Source organism: Podarcis pityusensis (assembly GCF_964106645.2).
Source record: "Podarcis pityusensis genome assembly, chromosome: 6".
NCBI lineage: Eukaryota > Metazoa > Chordata > Lepidosauria > Squamata > Lacertidae > Podarcis > Podarcis pityusensis.
Genome location: NC_138030.1, coordinates 21,897,254 through 21,909,797, shown reverse-complemented (window position 1 = coordinate 21,909,797; position 12,544 = coordinate 21,897,254).

The following is a 12,544-nucleotide window of genomic DNA, read 5'->3' as shown; positions in this document are numbered from 1 at the left end:
ATTACAATCTGCGGCCTTTTAAACTGTGCTTGGGGTGGGCCTTGTTTTCGCTCGTTATTATGGTGTGTGCTTTTGCGTTTTTATATTGTAAACTGCCCTGTAATCTTTGGATAAAGGGCGGTATAAAAAGGTAAAGGGACCCCTGACCATTAGGTCCAGTTGTGGCCGACTCTGGGGTTGCGGCGCTCATCTCACTTTATTGGCCGAGGGAGTCGGCATACAGCTTCTGGGTCCTGTGGCCAGCGTGACTAAACTGCTTCTGGCGAACCAGAGCAGCGCACAGAAACGCCGTTTACCTTCCCGCCGGAGCAGTACCTATTTATCTACTTGCACTTTGACGTGCTTTCAAACTGCTAGGTTGGCAGGAGCAGGGACTGAGCAACGGGAGCTCACCCCGTCGCAGGGATTCGAACGGCCGACCTTCTGATCGGCAAGTCCTAGGTGCTGTGGTTTAACCCACAGTGCCACTCGCATCCCTTAAAGGGCGGTGTAGATCTTTAATAAATAAGAAAGAAATAAACACAAGGTTATCAATGGCCCATTGCTGTAAACTGCTTGGGCTACGCTTAGGGGTTTCATAACAGGCTTCTGGTTGGCCAGTGTGAGAACAGGATCCTGAACTAGATGCGCCATTGACAGGCTGCTCTTACGTTCTTCGCATTAAGTAGCATGGGAGATAAGATTGGATTTGTTTGTTTGTTTAATAAATCACTTCCCATGAAACAGACCCAAGCAGTTTCACAAGAAAAGCATCAACCATAATAAAAACCATATACACATAGATAGATCTTTGTTGGACCTTGCACACCCTAGGCCTGTTATAATAACTTGGTGAGGAACCTTGGAAGCTGCCTAATACTGAGTCAGACCATTGGTCCCTCTAGCTCACCTGGAAATGCCAGGACTTGAACCTGGGACCACCTGCAGATGTTCTACCACTGAGTGACAGGTCGTCCCCAGAGCGGGTGATGGTGTTATTCTCTGTTTCTTGAACAGCTTTGCTGGCAGATTTCTATAGATCAAGCTGCTGTAAAAGGTACACAAGCAGGCCAGGTCGAAGGGGTTTTTTGCCTGGTCAGTTGGCAACCCTACATCGAAAGTGCACGCACCAACCCACTGCAGGGGGTTGGACTAGATGATCCTCAGGGTCCCTTCCAGCTCTACAGTTCTATGATTCTTTCTCTTTTGGTGCCCCAGAACGCTTGAAGTGGTATGCTCAGATGCTCTGAGAGTTCAGAAGTGGAAATAAGGGGCCTCCACTTACAGCACCACTTTCTCTCAGCAAAGATCACTACCTGTACATTTACCTCTTAACATTAAAATGCATTTATTTAAAATATTTCTATCCTTTTTTGGGCAAAGTCATTTCCGAGCTTGGGAGGAGAGGGGGTTGCGGGCTAACCCCTCCCACACACGCGGGGGCTGGCCTTTTGCCCCCGCGAGATCCAGGGAATCCCCGGGCGTGTCTTCGACCCGGACCCGCCAATCGGCGGGCTGGGGAGGCGTGGCCTAGCCTACTTAAGGCCAGGCACGCCCGGGGACCGCCCTCTTTCCCCTTTCCAGCTGAGCGGATGATGATGATGATATAAAAAGATTAAAAGCAAAAACAATTAAGCAAATGTAATAAAACAACCTCAGATTAAAAACAATGGGGGGAATTAGATTAAGGAAAATGTCCCTGGCATTGTTTAAAGCTGGGAATTCTGAAGCCCTCTAAAGCCTACACCTACTTCAAAAACACACCTACTTTGCGATTTTGGTGGAGTCTACACACATATAAAAACCGTTCTGAAAATGCTTTTTTTATTTTTTAAAAAAGGTGTTTTTTTAAAAAATACATTGAATTTTCCATAAGGCTCACCATCACTATCTAGTGTCACACTGTATATTGCACTTAAAACGCACTTAAAACGTTTTATTTGCAGCTGAGTCCCAAATTTCTCAGTTGTCACCAATCTAGAGAGTTCTATTGCTGGCAGACCAACCTTGTTCCTCCCCCAGTACACTGAAAATTGTACTGAATCCTGGCTAGTTATCAATTCTGTTCACTCCTCATGCCATTCAGGATGTCCAGAACCTTCTACATATGCCAGAATCTGGTTGCAGGTGCATCCTTGGTATAAATTCCTCTTTCTTGCTGAAATTTACATATTTGATCCATTCTAGATGAGTGACAGCCATTTCCAAACATTCTCTGTGCAGTTCTAAATACGGTAACTAGAAGAGGTATTACAGGAAGGTTATGTTTTCACTTTGATTCATTTTGGCTTTGCAAAGACCCCCAAGAGCATTTTATAGATTTCTACCTATTCTTTGCATTGTTTAGGTTCTAACTGCTTTTTCTTGATCTTGCACGCAATAAACCCACCCGCTCCTTTTGCTCTTTTTGCACCTTTTACTATGGCATTCTGGTTTCATTTTAAAATGTTAGACATGTGCTTTAAATGTGTGGTGTGTATGTGGCTCTTCTGGGCTCACAGAGCTTCTGTTTCCTTCCGTTCAAAAATCTTCCCGGTGCTCACAGAGCTCGTAAAACAGTTTGCAAATGAGCAGAGTTATATTTCTTTTTACGTTGCTCGTGGTCCGAGTTTCTCTGCAGCACTTCAATCCTCGTGTCATTGGAACAGAAAACATTTTCCACTCCTCTTGGAGTGGCCAGCCTCCTCCTCTGGGCCTGTCACAGTGGCCTGTTAGCAAAGTGGTAAGCAAATAATGGAAAGGACCCTACTCAGCTTTTTCCACCCTCTGCACTCTCCCTTTCAGAAACTGATGTATTGCACCTATTAGCGGAATTAGAAGCACCAAGACAGTGACATAAACCCTTATCCCGCCCCTGAGTTAATGGAATGGAACTGGAAACCCAGTGAAGCAAGAATCCAATGTCATCTTGCTGCTTCTATTTTTACTTGGTGAATACGGTAGGACCAGGATGTAAAGCATTTCGATTCTTCGTGTGAAGTGAATGCGAAAAAAGAAGAATTCTGCACCTCCTCCTTTTTTGCAGGGAGTCAACAACAGGTTCCTATTCACACTTGAATACAGAGATTCTACAAGGTCATTCAATATTCATGTTATTCCTGGAAGGGGGGGAGGGAGCACTGTTTAAACATCTTTTCTAGAAAGTCACCTTTCCAGCAAAAGGAAAATATTATTTCCCCCAATAATTCATCCATGGTTATCGCAATTGCCCCACATAAGATAAAAATGTAAGATGAGCCTGCTAGATTAGGCCAGCTAGTCCTGCCCCTTGTTCTCACAGGGTAAAAGGGGAGGGACGCGGGTGGCGCTGTGGTCTAAACCACTGAGCCTCTTGGGCTTGCCGATCGGAAGGTCAGCTGTTCAAATCCCTATGATGGAGCGAGCTCCCGTTGCTTTGTCCCAGCTCCTGCCAGCCTAGCAGTTCGAAGGCATACCAGCCCAAGTAGATAAATATCTCCCCAGGTGGGGACATAAATAGGTACCGCTGCGGCGGGGAGATAAACAGCATTTCTGTGTGCTCTGGTTTCCATCACGGTGTTCCATTGTGCCAGAAGAGGTTTGGTCATGCTGGCCACATGACCCGGAAAGGCAGATGAGCGCCGCAACCCCATAGTTGCCTTTGACTGGACTTAACCACTCAGGGGTCCTTTGCCTTTGCTTTTTACCTTTTCACAGGGTCCAAACAGATGCCCACAAGCAGGACCTGAGAACAAAAGCCATCTCCCCACATGCAATTCCCAGCAACTGGCATTCAGAAGCATTACTTCCTCCAACAGTGGAGACACAACCTTAACATTGTGGCTGGTAGCCATTGATGGATTGATCCACCACAAATTTGTTTAATCTCTTTTAAAGCCGTCCAAGTTGAATGTGATCAACACTGTACTTTCTGTAAGAGCAGGCAATCGAGCCAACTGCAGGTTTGAGAAAGCTCTGTACAAAGTGCCCTCAGCGCCTCAGATAAAAGCGCTTGATGTGGCCTAGAGAGCTACAGAAGGTGGGGAGATGGTAGAAACAGGTCCAGCACCCTCCAAGTGTCCCTATTTTCCAGGGACACTCCCAGATTTACAGAAGCCATCCCAGTTTCTGATTTGATCCTGGAATGTCCTGCTTTTCCTTAAAGGTAAAGGTAAAGGGACCATTAGGTCCGGTTGCGGACGACTCTGAGGTTGCAGCGCTCATCTCGCTTTACTGGCCAAGGGAGCCGGCGTACAGCTTCCGTGGGTCATGTGGCCAGCATGACTAAGCCACTTCTGGCAAACCAGAGCAGCGCACAGAAATAGGATGTCCCTATTTTCATTGGAGAAATATTGGAGGGCATGGAGTTATGCGACCCCCAAGCCTAGGAGATAACTATACAACCTTTAGAAGACATCTGAAGTCAGCCCTGTACAGCTTTAAAAAATATATATTAATGGTTTCTTTTGTTTTTATATATGTTGGAAGCTGCCCAGAGTGGCTGGGGCAACCCAGTCAGATGGGCAGGTAACAACAACAACAACAACAACAACAACAGGATGTCCCTGTTTTCATCAGAGAAATGTTGAATGGTATGCTAGCGACCAGGCAGGTTGGGCACAGGCCAAGGTCTCCAGGGTTCAGAAGGACCCCTCACCAGCTCATTTTGCCACATGTTCACCACTACCCAACCCACGTGGCCTTGTGTGGACACCACATGGTAGCCAAGCTCAGCACCCATCTGCAGCAGTTAGCTGGGTGCCCATCTTCACCTCCCTGCTGCCTTGCCTAGGCTCTGAGAAAGGGCCCAGGGGATCTTCCTTCTCAGAGACAGGCTTTCTGGGCAAAGTCTCCAGGAAAATGCCCACTTCAAAGTCCTTCAAAACTGGAACCTTCTGCCAAACACATCTTCTGTAATCCAGCTGCTTTGGCATTATATCCTAGTTCTGCTAATGCAGGTGGTATCTCGCCATTAGTTACTGTTGTTATAGTTACTGTGGCATTTGTCCTGCTCTCCCACACAAAGCAGTGTTTCGTCTCAGAGTCTTTACCAATTTAAAAAAAAAAAAAAAGGCTTAGCCATTTTAGGAATAAGGCAGGGGTCAACAAACTTTATCAGCAGCGGGCTGGTCCACTGTCCCTCAGACCTTGTTGGGGGCCGGACTATATTTTGAGAAAAAATATGAACGAATTCCTATGCCCCATAAATAACCCAGAGATGCATTTTAAATAAAAGGACACATTCTACTCATGTAAAAACACGCTGATTCCTGGACCGTCCGTGGGCCAGATTTAGAAGGCGACTGGGCCTAATCCGGCCCTCGGGCCTTAGTTTGCCTACCCATGGAATAAGGGAACGGCCTTATAGTACAAAGACCAATGGTTAGTTTCGGTGTGGGACGTTTACATTCAAGTCCTAGCATAAAGATTACTAGGGTGGCCTCGAGCAAATCACCTCATAGTCACTTTGTGCACTAAACAGAACTGTAGAAATGCTGTAACCATACAAGTCCCGCCAGCCTCTGCATTTGTTTTTCCCTCCTGCTCTGCCCACCCCCCAAATCCACTCTGAAAGGCCACGAGAACCTTCAGGACCACACACTGGGATGGGGCAGCGGTCGGAAGATCATTTCATCAGGCAAGCAGAAAAACTTGTGCTGACCAATCAGTCTCCTTAGTGTTGGACCTCTGCCCTCTGTCTCCATGTATGGGAATACGGCCACCCGTGATATTTTTTGCAAGGACGTTTAGTTTGTCCATTAGATCTGTTATTAAAGCTTCCTGCAAATGTACAACTCTCAGCATTCGTTGTTGTCTAGAACAAGCCACAGGCTTTGGAAGTCTCCGATATGGTGACATATTTATAAGACCCACCTGGATGTTGTAGCAATGCCGATAACCCAGTTGTGCTTAACGAATGAGGACTTTGCAGCCAAAATTTCTGAGGTAGGTGGGGAGTTTTGTCAGGATTAGATTTCAGCTGAAGGCCATTTGTTTCATGTCTCAGGCAAGCTGTATATCATTTGTACAACTGAGATTTCCAATACACTTTTGCTTGTCTTGCCAACAGCCATTAAATGAACCTTAAGCTGCAGAGAAATGATGGATTCAAGGAGACTCAATAACTCATAAGGCAGTCACTGTTTGTGTTTCCATTCGTGGTTTGAATAGCTGACCTTCTATTTAACAACTCCTACTTAACCTGGAGTCAAAATAGCACAAGCATTGAGGGTGTTTCACAATTTCAAAGCCTTTTCTATTCTGCCTATGCAAAAACAACAAGAATGAAACACATCTGCTAGGTTATAAATGTGCTCGAATGGTCCACTAAATCTGATATTATCTCTTTCATAAAGATGTGTTTTCTTTAAAAGGGAACAGGCTGCTAAACTGTAGGATGGTCCTAAGGCCATGTTAATATTTCAATATCCATTCAGAATTCTTGCACACAATTCTCTTTGATAGTGTGAGACCTAAATTTGATACCAAATTTGTCAGACTCCAAATCCCACCATCCCACCAGTATGGCCTCCGGCTGGGGATGGTGGGAGTTGTAGTCCAACAACATCTGGAGGGCTGCAGAATCTGCCCTGTAGTTGGTCTCTTTAAGATGTTTATATACCACTTAATTATTTGAATTTCTTAGTAGTGTACATAAGAACGATTAAAGGAAATGTGACAATAGAACAATAATATAAAACCAAAGACTTCCTTAAAATGCCTGCTGGAACAACAACAACAACAAATCTAGTGCCTGAAATTTAACTAGGAGAGTGCCTGTCTACCCTCAGTTGGTAAGAATACAAAGAGTAATTCCATGAATAATTCTACATTGCTCTCTATCCCATGCCATTCCAGTAACGCCTGTACTGCGTTCATCTCAAATTGACGTGGACAGAGTACTGGCACAGAGCTCTTTTTCAAAGTCTCCTTAAAAAGGGAGGGAAATGCTAAAGTGTACTTTAACCTGATTGCCTGCTTTTCTCTAATATGAGAGAATTGCATCCTGTATTGGCCTGCAGCTCCCATGCGAATTGTCCTTAAGGATTTGGCTAGCATTATACCCATAGCCCATTCCTAGCATTTTAAAAAAATGTCAGGCAAGAATTGCTCAGTCGCACAAAAATCTAATAAGTGCAGAAAGCTTCTGCACAGTGATATGTGGTGGTTTTGTTCTGTTTTGATTCTGGATAGCAATCATTCCATCTTCCTTTGTTCTGCTTTCATTGTATGTGTCCGTGGTGGAAAAGCTGTGCTCCTCTAGATTTTTTAGACTCCAACTCCCATCAGCCCCTGACAAGATGGCCAATGGTCAGGAGTTGGAGTCCAGAACCATCTAGAGGTGCTCATTCCTGGCGTATAACATTGTGAAGCTGAATTGTTGTGAAATGCAAGGAAAAGGTTAAAAGCAATTGCAGCTGCACATGTTCCCAACTGGAGGCTAGTCCATAAAAGCAAATGGGGCACTGACACAATGTCCTCAGTCTGTCCTCAACTGACTGCCTTCTCACTTACAACCAGACTTGGTAGTGGGCCTGGATATCAGCTTGCTTCTCCTTAGGCTCAGGGTTTCTCTGCACTTCTGTTTGTCCCGTGCCCAGGGACGGATTTAGGTTTGATGAGCCCCTAAGTTATTGACACGGGTGGCACTGTGGGTTAAACCACAGAGCCTCGGACTTGCCGATTAGAAGGTCAGTGGTTCGAATCCCTGCGACGGGGTGAGCTCCCGTTGCTCAGTCCCTGCTTCTGCCAACCTAGCAGTTTGAAAGCATGTCAAAGTGCAAGTAGATAAATAGGTACCACTCCGGCGGGAAGGTAAACGGCGTTTCTGTGTGCTGCTCTGGTTCGCCAGAAGCGGATTAGTCATGCTGGCCACATGAACCGGAAGCTGTACGCCGGCTCCCTCGGCCAATAAAGTGAGATGAGCACCGCAAGCCCATAGTCGGTCACGACTGGACCTAATGGTCAGGGGTCCCTTTACCTTTAAGTTCTTGAAGGTAATGAGGCCCTTTATATGTCCAGCTGTCCTTTGTCAACAACAAATTGTTGCTGTTTTTTGTGTTGAATACATGCTATGTGGTAATTTATGGACATAATAGGTATCTAAAGCCATTTGAACACGTTGCCATGCAACCAGTCCATGAAGAATGTAGGCACCCTATATATAGAAATGAGCAAATCAGTGATATTTTAGCAGCAGGCCAGCAGGCAGGGCCCATTACTTGCCTCATAGGAGCCTACACAACACAAAACACTGTTGCTGTATGTAGGTTTTGTTTTATTAGTTTTTTATCTTATATTTTGGAAATGTTCATCCAAGGTTTCTTCCTTTAATTTTTGGGAGGGCCCTAAGCTATAGCTTGTTTAGCTTATATGTAAATCCAGCACCGGTCCCGTGCAATTTTCCTCGTGTCCTCTGCTTTCTAGGCATATGTCTGAGTGGATTTCTGTTTGCTCTGCTGCTTTTCCTCGGAAGACCCACGTTTTATCGCTGAAATGTAGCAAAAGTCAATCCCCGGAAAACTGATGGCTCCAATTCAGCGTTTGAAATATACCCAGAGTCGCAAAGTGATTTCATGCTCTTTATTCAGCTCATAGTGGTGAGGAGGAATGAATGAATGTCCCCTCAAAGTATCTGCTTTATATACATTATTTACACAATGGGCTGCACATGATTGGCTAATTCTGGAATTCTACTGTAAGCCAATCAGGTTGTGGATTCACTTCTATCTGGAGCATGATTGGGTGGTTCCTGCCAACCAATCATACTGCTGCATTGTTCTAGGACCAATCAGACTGCTGCATTCTGAATCCTATTGTTCTAGGACCAATCAGACTGCTGCATTTTGGATCCTATTGTTCTAGGACCAACCAGACAGCTGCAGTTTGGATCCTATTCAACTCAGTACATAACAGCGTTCAAGATCAGATTTTCCCGGGGAACGTGGCAGGACAAGCAGAAATATGGATGAGCCTATCGTCTCTCTAATATTCGTTTAAATACTCATTCATCAAGTTTCCATGAAGAGCAATGCTTGCTGTGGCATCCCAAGTAGTAACTGAGAGCTTTTGAACGAGGCAACTTCCAAGTCTTTTATTAGTGCAAAGAATAAGCCCCCTGTTTACTTGCAAAGCAATGGAGGTTTGGGCCATGGCAGAGAAAATGAATGCAGTATAAATCAGGTGGAGCAATGCCTTCAGCGATGTGCAATAAATAATATGCAAGCGCTCTAGTTTGGATGTGATCTGGCATGAGAACTGGCAATTGTGTCCCTATTTTCATCTGAGAAATGATGGGAGGTATGAGAGAGGCCTCAACATGGGCAACACACTGAGTATTAATAGATTATTACAATCTTATTAACTTGATTTCTTACCAGTTCTTCATCCCTAAGGTCCCTGATGGTGGTACAGAACAGGCAGAGTTCTGGGGCCCTGGCAACTGCCCAAGGATGCCAGAAGTACTGCCCTGGCAGTGCTTCCAGCTGATGCTAACCACTCTGCTAAAATGTCCCTGGATCTATGCTATCTGCAGGTTTTGGTTTCTTTTCCTGCGATCGCTTGCTGCTGAAGGGATATGCCTTCTGGATTTTTATACAACTACTGCAGCCAGTGACTGTTTATAAGGGAGACACTACACAGATGGAGACGGCAGTGAATTCCCTTCTCTTTCTCTTCCAAAAAAGATCAAAGTAAGCAGAAAATACTACACTCAAAGGGATTGTTCTCTGTTCTCTCAGTCCGAAAGAGAGGTTGCAGTCCCCTCCAATTCTTATTTACTCCACAGTGAAGGTGAACAATGGAGGAAATGTTCCAACTGCTCTCTCTTTAATCCATGTATAAGCATTGGGGAGGAAGAAAAATCACAACAGTTGGGAGTTAATAATGAAGGAGGCTTCCTTGCACAGTTCTAGATCAAAGCCAAATGCCTGCCCAAGTCAAACAAATGGTACCTGCACTCTTCAACCTGGCTACTGGATGTTGTTTCGATTTGGGACTAGTTGCCAGGAAAGCGAAGAAGGTTGCTTTCTGCTCCATACCACCACCTATTTTAAAAAGCTGTACCCTTCTGGGCAGTTCTGTTTTTTATAGACAGTTTCGGTTTTTTTAAGAGAGTGCTTTGGGCCCATCTTCTTCTAGAGAGCCACACCCCAGATACAGTTTGATTAAACAAAGGATATTGCTAACTCTGCAGTCTTAAAAGAAATTTATCAAGTGGTAGGTACCATTGAACACAAACATGCATAAGGTTGTGCAGCTAAACAGGTAGCTGTGTGTACACTCCTTCCAGTATACAAATACAGCAATGGTACCCAGTGCCAGATTAACGTATAAGCTAAACAAGCTATGGCTTAGGGCCCCACACTCTCTTGGGAGCCTCCCCAAAAAATAAAGGAAGAAAAAAACTGGATGTACATTTCCAAAATATAAGCTAAAAAACAAATAAAATAAAACCTACATACAGCAACAGTGTTTTGTGTTGTGTAGGTTCCTATGATGTAAGTAATGGGTCCCGCCTGCTAGCCTGCTCTCTAAAATATCACTGGTTTGCTCATTTCTATATATTGGGTGCCTACATTCTGCATGGACTGGTTGCATGGCAACATGTGCAAATGGCTTTAGATACCTATTAGGTCCATAAATTACCATATAGCATATATTCAACACAAAAAACAGCGACAATTTGTTGTTGACAAAGGACAGCTGGACATATAAAGGGCCCCATTACCTTCAGTAGCTTAGGGCCTCATCAAACCTAAATCCAGCCCTGGGTATGGCCCAATGTTGTTGGACTGCAACTCCCATCTTCCCTGACTATTGGCTTTGCCAATTTGAGTGGGGCTGATGGGAATTGTAGTCCAACAACAGCATAGCTCGTTTAGTAGGGCCTGAGACTCTTAATCTCAGGGCCGTGGGTTCGAGACCCATCTTGGGCAAAAGATCCCTGCATTGCAGCAGGCAAACTAGATGACTCTCGTGCTCCCTCAACAATTTTGTGGTTCTAATATCTGGCAAGGGCACCAGGTTGAAGACAGTTGGGCTAGATGGACAAATTGTCTGACAGATTTTTCCCAGGCTGGTCTACGTGTAATAATAGTTGGCTGCAAATCACACAGTTACTTCCCTCAGAGGCATAGGTATAATCGTGCAGGATGACAGAGGACGAGATGGTTGGACAGTGCTCTCAAAGCTACCAACTTGATTTTGACTAAACTGCAGGAGGCAGTGGAAGACAGAAGTGCCTGGCGTGCTCTGGTCCATGGAGTCACGAAGAGTCAGACACAACTAAACAACTAAACAACAACAATATTGTATATGACTTTTTTTAAAGACATTAAGTAGTGCAAATAACTTCTGTATGTTTCTTACTAACATAAGGATTTCACATGTGCTATGCCATATGCTTGTTTACATTCTTGCTATGACTTTTGGCTGCCTGCAACACAAATCTAGATTTAATGCGTAGACTATTAATCAATTTAATGATTTGCCCAAGACCACCTAGTAAGTCTTGCAGCTAATCAGGGACATGAATTTAAACATGCATGAGTGCCTTGTATCCAGACCCCACAAACCATCATATGCACCCATCCCTGCCCTCCATATTCCTTCCCCCTAAAATGTGTACTTTTATTTAATCTTGGGTGTTATATACTTGGCGCCAAATGCCCCAGCTGACTCAGAGACAAAACTAAACATTCTTTTTGAGGCACGAAAACAACAAAAAAAGGAGTATGTTACAGTTCCAGCTGATCTCTTGCAACAATGTCTAAAGTACGTCAAGTGTTTCTAATTAAGTCAAATTAGGCAGAAGGAGACACAGAAATTGACACAGAGTGCCTGATCTCCAAAAGTCCAGCTGTCTGAAGCTGAACACAAATGCTTCAGTGCAGAGGACATCTTTCCAGCTTTCCTTGAAAGGATATTTGAGAGCACAATGTATGCTATCTCCTCTTACAAGCTGTTTGAAAACAAGATTAAGGGCACTTCTTAAGGAAGCTTATTTCATAGAATCACAGAGTTGGAAGGGATCCCAAGAATGATCTAGTCTTACCCTCTGCAATGCAGGAATCTCAACTTCTGAAAATCAGTTGCTGGGAACCACAGGAGGGAAGAGGGCTCCTGTGTTCAAATCCTGCTTGTGCATTTCCCACAGGCATCTGTTTGGCCACAATGAGAACAGGATGTTGGACTAGATGGGCCACTGGCCTGATCCAGCAGACTCTTCTTATGATCTTAAGAGAAAACAAGTCTACACCATCCTTTTCCTGCATGGCAGCCCTTCAGATATTTGAAGACTGCTCTCATGACCCACTCCTTAATCTTCTCTATAGACTGAACACAGCCAGTTCTTTCAACCATTCATCAAAGTACTTGATGCTAAGGCTGCTGCTCCATGTTTTATCATTTAAACCTGCATTCCCACACCTTCAGAAGTTTTAGACTACAATTTCCACCAGCCACCAGCCAGTTCTTGGGTTGGACAGGTAGCTGGTTATGGATCTGTCTCTTCCTTGTAATATAACAACAACAACAACAACAACAATTTATTATTTATACCTTGCCCATCTGGCTGGGCAGCTTCCAACAAAACACTAAAATACAA